The sequence below is a fragment of the Drosophila suzukii genome, chromosome X (genome assembly GCF_043229965.1).
Source record: "Drosophila suzukii chromosome X, CBGP_Dsuzu_IsoJpt1.0, whole genome shotgun sequence".
NCBI lineage: Eukaryota > Metazoa > Arthropoda > Insecta > Diptera > Drosophilidae > Drosophila > Drosophila suzukii.
The window spans coordinates 31,200,935-31,210,652 of NC_092084.1; positions in this window are offsets into that span (position 1 = coordinate 31,200,935).

The following is a 9,718-nucleotide window of genomic DNA, read 5'->3' on the forward strand; positions in this document are numbered from 1 at the left end:
CCATTAGTAAGTTAGTTATGATCATTAATGATCACTGTTCGTAGATAGCAAGCACAAGGTCAGTGACGACACTGCCGAAGATAAAAAAAGCAGAGCGCCGGCATCTACGAGACGTGGAAATAATTTCTATCAGGAACACCTCAATGTTTCTTCACCTTTTATCGAAGGTTGATTTATTTATTTGTTAGGAAGAGTCTAGCAGCCTAAAAACGTTCCCTTTCTAACTAATTTTGTTTTAAGGCTTATTTCTTTAGTTTTCTTTTTTTCCATTTTTTTCCGACCCTACAAAGTACACCCAAAAAAAAGTCGTCATCAATATGCCATTATTTAGGTGTCAATGTGATACTATTGAGTGTCAAAAAATCTCTGATACGAAGAACATCTAATTGACACTATTTTGGTGTCCTTTTGATATTTTCGAAAATATCAATTTGACACTTTTTGGTGTCAAAAGGACACTACGCATTGTCATTTTTTAGTAAGAATATGTGGTCACATTGACAATATTTCGCAGTAATTTGATACTCATTGGGGGAATAAGAGAGACATTTTTAGGACCAACTTGATACGATTTTAGTATCAATATGAAACGAATAAATTGTTGATTTCACACCCAAAAAAAGACCAATAATTTCTTTTGCATTTTTTTTTTAATAAAAATTTGTTTTTTCAATGAGGTTATATGTTTATTTTATAATATTTTTAATCTAATAAATTTGCTGCCGTCGACCAGGTGTACGTGGATAGGCGGGCCAGTAAATACATCGATTATATTTAATTCTAAGTCCGTGTCTTTTTCGCCGACTTTAAATGATTGGTTCATTAAATTCTAATAACTTATATCGCTCACTTAAGACAAATATTTCCTTATTAATTGTAATTAAAATGTGTTTTAATTTATGTAAGTTTAAATTTTGTTCATCTTTTCTAAGAGTTAAAAAGAATCCTTCCTTATATGTAAGACCTTTATATTCCAAATGTTTAATGAAAAAATTTTAAAAATTATTTTTAGAATTATCCAGTATAAAGAAATATTCGGATGACTTTATGTCATGAAAGGTTTTTCTTTTTAATTCAAAATTATGTGAAAGGCCATTTGCGTTTTCCTCCAAGAACGTAGTAAATTTTAATGCAGCTTTCATGCTAAGAGAATATGAAATATTTTTTCGACACATAACATTTCGAGAATAAATTTTAGACTCGATTGATTTGTTTCCGATTTCGGTTTCACCGTACTCAAACATTTTTTTGCGAAAGTTAAAATTCTCTAAAGTAAAAAACTTTTCCTTTAAAGTAAAGTGTTCCAGAATTTCACATACACTGTACCTACAAACACCCTCAAACAAATCGTGCATAACGTCAGCAATAAAATTGTCTGTTACATGAAAATATCTAAGCTCATTAAAAATGCAACTAGATTTAATGCCAGTTACCCTTAAATTAATTTCTTTAACTGCTTTTTCGTAGCTGTCTTTCGTTCTTAAATTTTCTGATAATGCAAGATATCCTTTGGCATTTTCCTCTTTTGACAGAATGCAAAATCGGCAGTAAAAAGATGCGTTAAATGAAGTTGTAAAGCCAAGAATTTCGTTCAGACCTAAATTGTCTCCAAGAATATTTGATAAAACAAAATATATTCTCCTGGGCCCGATATTCGTAGTTATTGTTATGCCAACTTCTTGAAGTTTTTCAAACCGCCCAAAACGGTGGCTCCTACAGTTTTGATGCTAGAATAAAAATTTTAACTGAATTGTATTGCTCTCATCAATACCTATCGATTGATCCAAAAAAAAATTTGCCACTCCCACTCTAACGCCCATAACGCTTAAATCTGTATACCGCCGGTAGGTGGCGCATTTTAATCTCGCTTTGCTACTTGCATATCTCTATTTAGCTGAGTAACGGGTATCTAAAAGTCGAGGTACTCGACTATAGCGTTCTTCCTTGTTTAGTTTGTTTTCTCACTTTCATCACTTGTCTTGTTTATGAGATCCATAAAAATATGGCTATCCTCTAGGATCTCAAATTTTAAGTCAATTTTAATGTTTTTTTTTAGTTTTGGAACATTGATATATAACCCAATCGAATTATTGGAAGTCGATGGGTTTTCAATTAAAGTCATTTCATTGGGGAGTGGTACCATTTTCACCATCGGATTAAAGAGGGAAAGTATTACAAAAAATATTAAAAAAACCGTCATTTTTTTATACCCGTTACTCGTATAGTAAAAGGGTATACTAAATTCGTCGGAAAGTATGTAACAGGCAGAAGGAAGCGTTTCCGACCCCATAAAGTATATATATTCTCGATTAAGGTCACTAACCGGGTAGATCTAACCATGCCCGTCTGTCTTTCCGTCCGCTGTGATCTCGGAAACTGTAAAAGCTAGAATTTGGGGATTAAGTATGGAGATACACAAACCACCCAAAACTGTGCCGCCTATAGGTTTGATGCTACACTCAGAAAAAAACACCATGCTAGAATCAAGTACAAGCAGTCTTGATTTAAGAACGATTTCATGCTTAACATATGTGAAAGGTAATAGATTTAACCCGAATAACACGGTTAAATATACATATGTGTGCACATCCACTTTATTCAAAAGAATCCCTCTCCTCGTGGTCGCTTACAAACTGTATCTCTTCCCACATGAGTTATCGGAAATAATGTGACCATCTGATGAGCCTATTAAAATTCAGCCATCCTGCGTATTGGATTTCCCGATCCTGATATACTTAGGGCTAAAGTTAAATCTAATTGCGATATTCTTATGTTTCTATTAATGTCATATTAAGCCTATGCATTACAATGATTTCCCTTTTCCTATCCACGGTCTTATATTTTGAGCACTCCAAACGCCCTTGTATGGATTTCGATAAACTTTAAAACCTTCAACATCATTCAACAAGAACCTATCGCTTCGAAGTACCTTGGCTATAACATATGGGCCTTTATTCTTGGGTATCAATTTTCTTGCCACCCCTACTGTGCTTTCAAAATGTTTCACCATATATCTTCCAATCTTTTTCTAAGCTCATCTACAATCTCATCCTTCTTTTGTACTCCTGTTTTCAATGTGACTACTGCATTTTTCTTTCATGTTCTTAATCCAATATGTTTTTAAAATTGCGTCTATCATTATGTCTCTACCAATGTGTCCAAGCTCAATATGGTACTTATTTAGAATGTGACTTTTCATTTCTTCAGGGACTTAAAATATTCTGTCGTCGTCCGTTTTTCTTACAGCCCCCTTCCTCATTTCAGACATTTGAAGCTGATTTTTCTCTAATTAGTCCCTAATATGTTGTATGTTTGGATCCTTTGATTGACAGATAAACAGATTGTCTTCAAAACGTTTAGCCTTAACAATTAACACATGACGTCTATTTAGGGCGTCAACATGCAGCATTTTATTTCCCGATCGGTGATCTACTTTGTAATCGTAATTTTGAAGTTCGAGTGCCCACCGGGCGAATCTAGGGTTTAATTCGACCGTGTTTAATGTAAGAGTTAAGGAATTGCAGTCGGTTATTACCGTAAAATGCTTTCCCTGAAGATATATTTGAAATCTGCGAAGACCATAGATTAGCCAAAGTTTCCAGCTCAAAGCTGTGGTACTTAGACTCCGTCTCTGTCGATCGCCTTGAGAAAGAGAACACGGGATGAAATTTCACATATCCTTTCTTTTGTATTAACACAGCACCAAAACATAAAGAGGTTGCATCGCAATGTAACTCGGCATCATCTTTATGATCATAAAAAGCAAAGACCGGAAACTCTGTGAGCTTTTTCTTAATAAAAAACAATTTAAAAAACAATTAAACTTTTTTTCCTTAAAAGAAAATTTCTCCAATCAAGTCCGCAAAAATCTTGTTTGCAGAACGTTGAAATACTGATGAAGCATTTTTTATGACCATGTACATCCTCAAAAATGTAAACTCTCCTAAGGGAGTTACGGAAAAAGTGTGTTTTACCGATTCGTCGCTCACAAAAACGTAAAAGTATCCCTTTTTAAGATCGTGCTTCGGGAATATACTTTCTTTGACATGCTTCTCCAAAAGTGAATCTATAAGAGGTAACGGATAGTTGTCTTTTATTAGAACTTTGTTTAGCTTGCGATAGTTTATGCATTAAGCCTAGTACTCAGATCGACGAAAACCGCGAGCCAACCATAGGAGTGAGCGAGAGGCAAACAGGCGGCTAAAGCTTTTCGTCGGGTCTGTTTTTCAGCGCGGTACTCAGATGAGCTAAGGAAATACCAGAAAAAATACCAGATTTTGCGAGTGAATTTTCGATGAACGCCGATAGCCGCGGCCCAAAAAATAAGAAATTTAATCTTTGGCGGTGTTCGTGCAAAGGCGATGTGGAAACTAAAAATTAAAAATGGAAGAAAAACCCCAAAATCGAATCCAGAAGGTCAGAGCAGATGAAATAGGACGCCAAATCCAAGCTTATGCCCTTTTTTGCGGGATTTCGACAGGAAGCAATTCCACAAAAGAGGCAAATTCGCAGAAAAGTTGAAGTGCTGGAGGAGGTCCACTAGAGAATCCCAGTGGGAAGGAACATGCCGAGTGGCGACATCTTTCCTCGCAAAGAAAGTAAGATCTGGCCAAAAAAATTTGGTCGCGTTGCACTAATAGAAGTATCTTTGGTTCTGCTACCACTAGTAATACGATTTCCGACGACCTCTCCATTAGGACTCCGGACACCACGACCACCAGCTACTTCGCAGCTTAAGCGGAGCTGGAGGACCCGCTGGCTTCTATAGGGAGGGGCGAAAATAGGGCGCCCGCTAAGGAACAGTTGGAGAAGCCATAGTCAGCCACTGCCAGGATGCTGGGCGACGTCCTGCAGCATCAGCGGACCAACCCCGTTCCCAATCCGGCTCCCACTTCCTCAAGGTCCAATATGCCTATTGAAACTCGGAGTTGGACTGCGGTGGAGCGGGAAAGATGGCGAAGCATCCGTGGGACGAGAAGGAAGCTTTAAACTACTAGTTTACATAAATTAAAACATTCGTTGAACATTCCATTTATTTTTATTTTAATTTCTTTGTGTACCAGCAGACTCCTCCTTTTTAAATTTAAATTTCAAACCCAACTGCTTGACAGTAAGACCATGCTACATGCATTGCGGGTGAACTTTGAAAACTTCGGTCACACTACAAAGAATAAGATTTTTCGACTAGTGAATCTGAGTACTAGCCGATCTGAGTACTAGGCTTTATCTAAGATCTCCAGTTTCTTTTCTTTTTTAATAGAATTGCGGAAGTGTGTTCCGCGTCGCTATGTCGTAGAATTCCTTTTTCCAGGCATGCGTTTAACAATTTTTTAAGCTGGTCATTTTCACTTTTTGATAGCCGCCTAGGTGAAAAACTGAACGGTTTCGAGTTTTCTGTATTAATTTTCATTTCGCATCTGGTAACAGGTATTTCTGGTATTTTTGCAGGACCATTTAATTCCTTAGGCATTTTGAAAAGCCTGCACTTGGTCTCATAGTTAATGTCATTACCACAGCTACAAGTCGGCAATTGATCAGCAACTACCATTATGTTGAACATATCCTCTTCAAATCTTTCTTCTAAAATGCTCTTTGGCAGATTTCCAGTCTGTTTTCCTAACAGTTGCTCTATAAAACTGTCTTTTTCTAACAGTTGCTCTTTAACAGTCTCTTCTGCTAATAGTTGATCCTTTACAGTTTCTTCTCCTAATAGTTAATCCATCAATCCATCATCCACAGTTTCATTTCCTACGCTCAAAAAAAAAATCACCATAAATATTAGAAAATCGTCTGTGATTTTAAAACGCCATTAAATTAAGAAATATTTTCTTGATTACAGAAAAAATTTCTAAAATTTACGGATTTCGCCATAATTTTTTTTTTAGAGAAGAAGAGGAAGAATCGCAGTTTTTTCTGTAACTAATGGCGAATTTTTCTTGATTTTATTTCTTGAAATAAAGGTAAATTCTTACTTAAACTTAGTGAGGATATACGCATATTTTAAGGGAAAAGTGACTTTTTTATACAATTTGATGGTGGTCTAGCTGGTAAAGACGTTCGGTCAATAAACAATCGTACAAAAATACCTGGTTCGAGCCCACGCGACGGCAAGTGTACCCTTTAATTTTTAATTTTTCCTTTTTTTTTAATTATTTAATTTTAATTCATCTTAGTTTCAATTTTCTATTTACCAAATTGTGTAAACGGTTGTTAAAAAGGTTTAGATTAGAATAAACATTTGTGGTATGCGTAAAGCTGGATCAAAAACACAATAGCTCCTTTAGTCATTGTATGACAAGAAGCACGCGAGGCCGAATGGTTAAGACGTCTGGCTATAGTGTGAGCAGTTGCGGGTTCGAGTTCATACCGGGGTTGTCTGAGGTAAGGATTTTTCCATTTGTTATTTATGTATATGTTTATAAAAAGTATTCATATAAAATAAATCTTTATTAAATTCAGGTAAATATACAATATATATTCCCATGTAATACATTAAAATTAGAAACGGGTTTATCTATTTAAAATCCAAAATTGGTATGCAAAACCAGACAAGTTCCTCAAATGTACAAAAATGTAATCTTACATTATAAATAATTTTTTGCTTATTTAAATAAATTTTCCTTCATTTTAAGGTTTTTTACCATACACTTAAGAAAAATTTGTCATTATTTCCAGAAATGGCAAACCATAAGTTCAAGAAAATTATTTATTAAAAAAAAAGGCGAGTCGCCAATGGATGAAAATCATAGGCGATTTTATTGATTTAACGGCGAATTTCTTGAATCAAGGCGATTTTTTTTGGGTGTAATAATAGATCCTTAACAATCTCATTCTTAGTTGTATTTCTTTGACAATCTGTAAAACAATCATTTGCTAATTCCGAAATTGCAAGAGGTTTACGCTTCGTCTCATACAACAGGTTCAAGTTGTCGGTGTTATTATTAAAATTAATATCTTTATATGTGTCAAAGGTGTCTAGATTAATGCTCATTCCATACATTTCCATGAAATCCCTTCCCAAAACTGCTTCATTGCCCATGGACTCATCAGCTACGATTATCAATTTAAAATAAATCTTTATTTCTGTTTTTAGGATAAAGCACAATGTTTTTCGAATAACATTAAGTTAATACGTAGTGTTAACTTTATTAATAATTGGTCCATAAGGGATCTTAGACAGCGATATCGGGCTACCAAGTGGCATTCTGCAATAATTGGCACTAGTCGCATCCAAATAAAATCGTTCTAGGTCGCATTTATGATACAAAAAACGACACGGATGAAAACTTTCCAATAGTGCATCCAGATGCATGCCCAACAGGAAATTCGGGAACCCATTCCGAAAAAAATAGTTCTAGACGCATTTTTTACGCATAGCGAAACGCATGATCATTTTCCAATGCAAATGTGCGTGCTGGGTGCATTGCATATGTATGTACAATTGTACATACATATGTACATTAAAGATACAAACGAACAATTTGTGTTCTTAAATATGGAAATAAGAAAATTTTTCTTAAAAAATAAAATCCCGATTCATGTATTCCTCGGGAACGCTTACAGATATTTATTTTTCGAAAGCATATAAGTACATTTCAGGGTACAGTTTACAGGCGCATTCTAAATAAATGCATACAGAATCCATTTATTTAGTACACATAGGCGTATTCCTGGGTACAGCTTACAGGCGCATTCTGAATAAATGTGTTCCAGAATGTGTTTAGTTGGTGCATACGGGCGCAATCCAAATATATGCATCTAGGTACATGCAACAGATACCTTCTTTTTTCCCGCACCCGTGTAAATAGAATTGGAAGATTCATCACTTTCGGCACACGTTTTTGGTGACCATTTCATATGGAAATAACGGGATCGGAATACATCATTTCCGACTGGGTACAAAAACAAACAAAAAACATTTGTATAGATCTTACATAGTTGTTGTTGTCGCTAGCGCTTATTCTCCACAGGCGAAACAAGAACTAGGAGCCGTGTTTGGCTTGCGGCAATCTTTTGCGAAATGGCCCTTGGAGTTATATTTCCTGCAGCGCAGGTCGTTGCTCGCAGGGACCTTCATAAGTGGCTGTGTTGTTTTCAGTCGGCTTCGGAAGGCAGATATTAGCGAAGTCTAGCTATAACTGCTCTCTCAAAGTTGCTGATGGCACTCCTTCAATGATCTGCTCCAAAAGCTCATTTGTGTCCAAGTTAATGCGTTGGGCTAACATCGGTTTTTCCTTGAAGTACATGGCAAAACTCGGTCTGCTGCCATTTGAACTTGCTTGAACTTGCGACTCTGCTTCGACTTCGGCCATAATCAGTTGCTCACACAATCTTTCGAAAGGTTCCAACATCCTAGTTGGGTGTGCGTGTAACCAATGCTGAGCTTTTATCTTTAGTTTGGTAATAATCAACATCCTTAGGCAGTCGTCAGTCAATCCATATATCTGACCAATGTTCTTCAGGTGCCCTTTGTCAAAGTGAGTAGCTGATTCTTTAGCGAATGATAACGAACCCGGACGGTGGCTATGTTAGCGCTACCAGTTACAGCGTTGCTGTTTGGGGCTGCAAAAACTGCCAGAGAAACGATTAGACTGGCGGGGATGCCAACCGATGCGTTGTTGTTCGAGGTCGGTGAAATGATCAGACTGGCGGGGATGCCAACCGATACGTTGTTGTTCAAGGTTGGTGAAACAATCAGACTGGCGGGGATGCCAACCGATTCGTTGTTGTTCGAAGTCGGTGAAACGATCGGTGGCTGGCGGGGATGCCAACCGATTTATGCTCGTGCGACAGAATGATTGCACCGCCGGGGTTGCCAACTGCATGTTGTAGTTGCTTTTGTGCGGCGCCACGTGTCTGCGTTTGCTGCAACAAATTGCGATGGTCACTAACTTCTGCCTGCAGCTGCCGAGAAATCGCAAGAAGCTTATGTTTCTGAAGAGTATTCTTGGAAGACATTCCCTGTGGGGCCGGTGATGCATTGTCCGGATCGTTGCTATAGGCGCCATGAAGTTGATCTTTTTGATCTCCAGAGTCCTCGCTAGCCCAATGTTTTTCCCAGAATCCTCGTTGGCGTTTTCACGTGATGCATGGCCACGCTCTTCGGGTGGAACTCGAGCGAGACGAGCCATCAATTCGGCTTTGAGGCCTTGCGTTGACTATCCCAAAACAGAAAGCCAGCTTTTTAGCTGGACAACCGACTATTCGATGAAATTTATATCGTTCATGTTGTAGATTTGTAAATATAAATATAAAAAAAATATATCTACGTTCGCACGTCCGCTTTATTCAACAGTTCGCAAAAGAATGCATTTCTTCTCGATCGCTTACAATCTGTATCTCTTCCTCTCTTGTTCACTTTAGTTATCAAGAATAATGTGATAATCTGATGAGGTCTTAAATTGAGCATTGGAAATTCCCAACTGTTTATGCTGAAAGTGCTCAGTATATAAGGCGCATAATATTCACGGTTTTAGTGCTCGTGGCCAGCAAGTCGTAAGTAAACTTATGAGACTAATGTAATGTTATCACGGTTGTCCCTTTATAGATTCCAACTATTATTTCTATTAATAACGCATAATTAAAACACAATATAAATTTACAATATATGGATATTTATTTAAAAATTATTCTAAAAACGTACTGAAATCAAGAATTTTCTGTCTTAAAAATTCCTACTTGAAAGAAGATCGGGATATTCCATGCTTGGGAAGGTTTT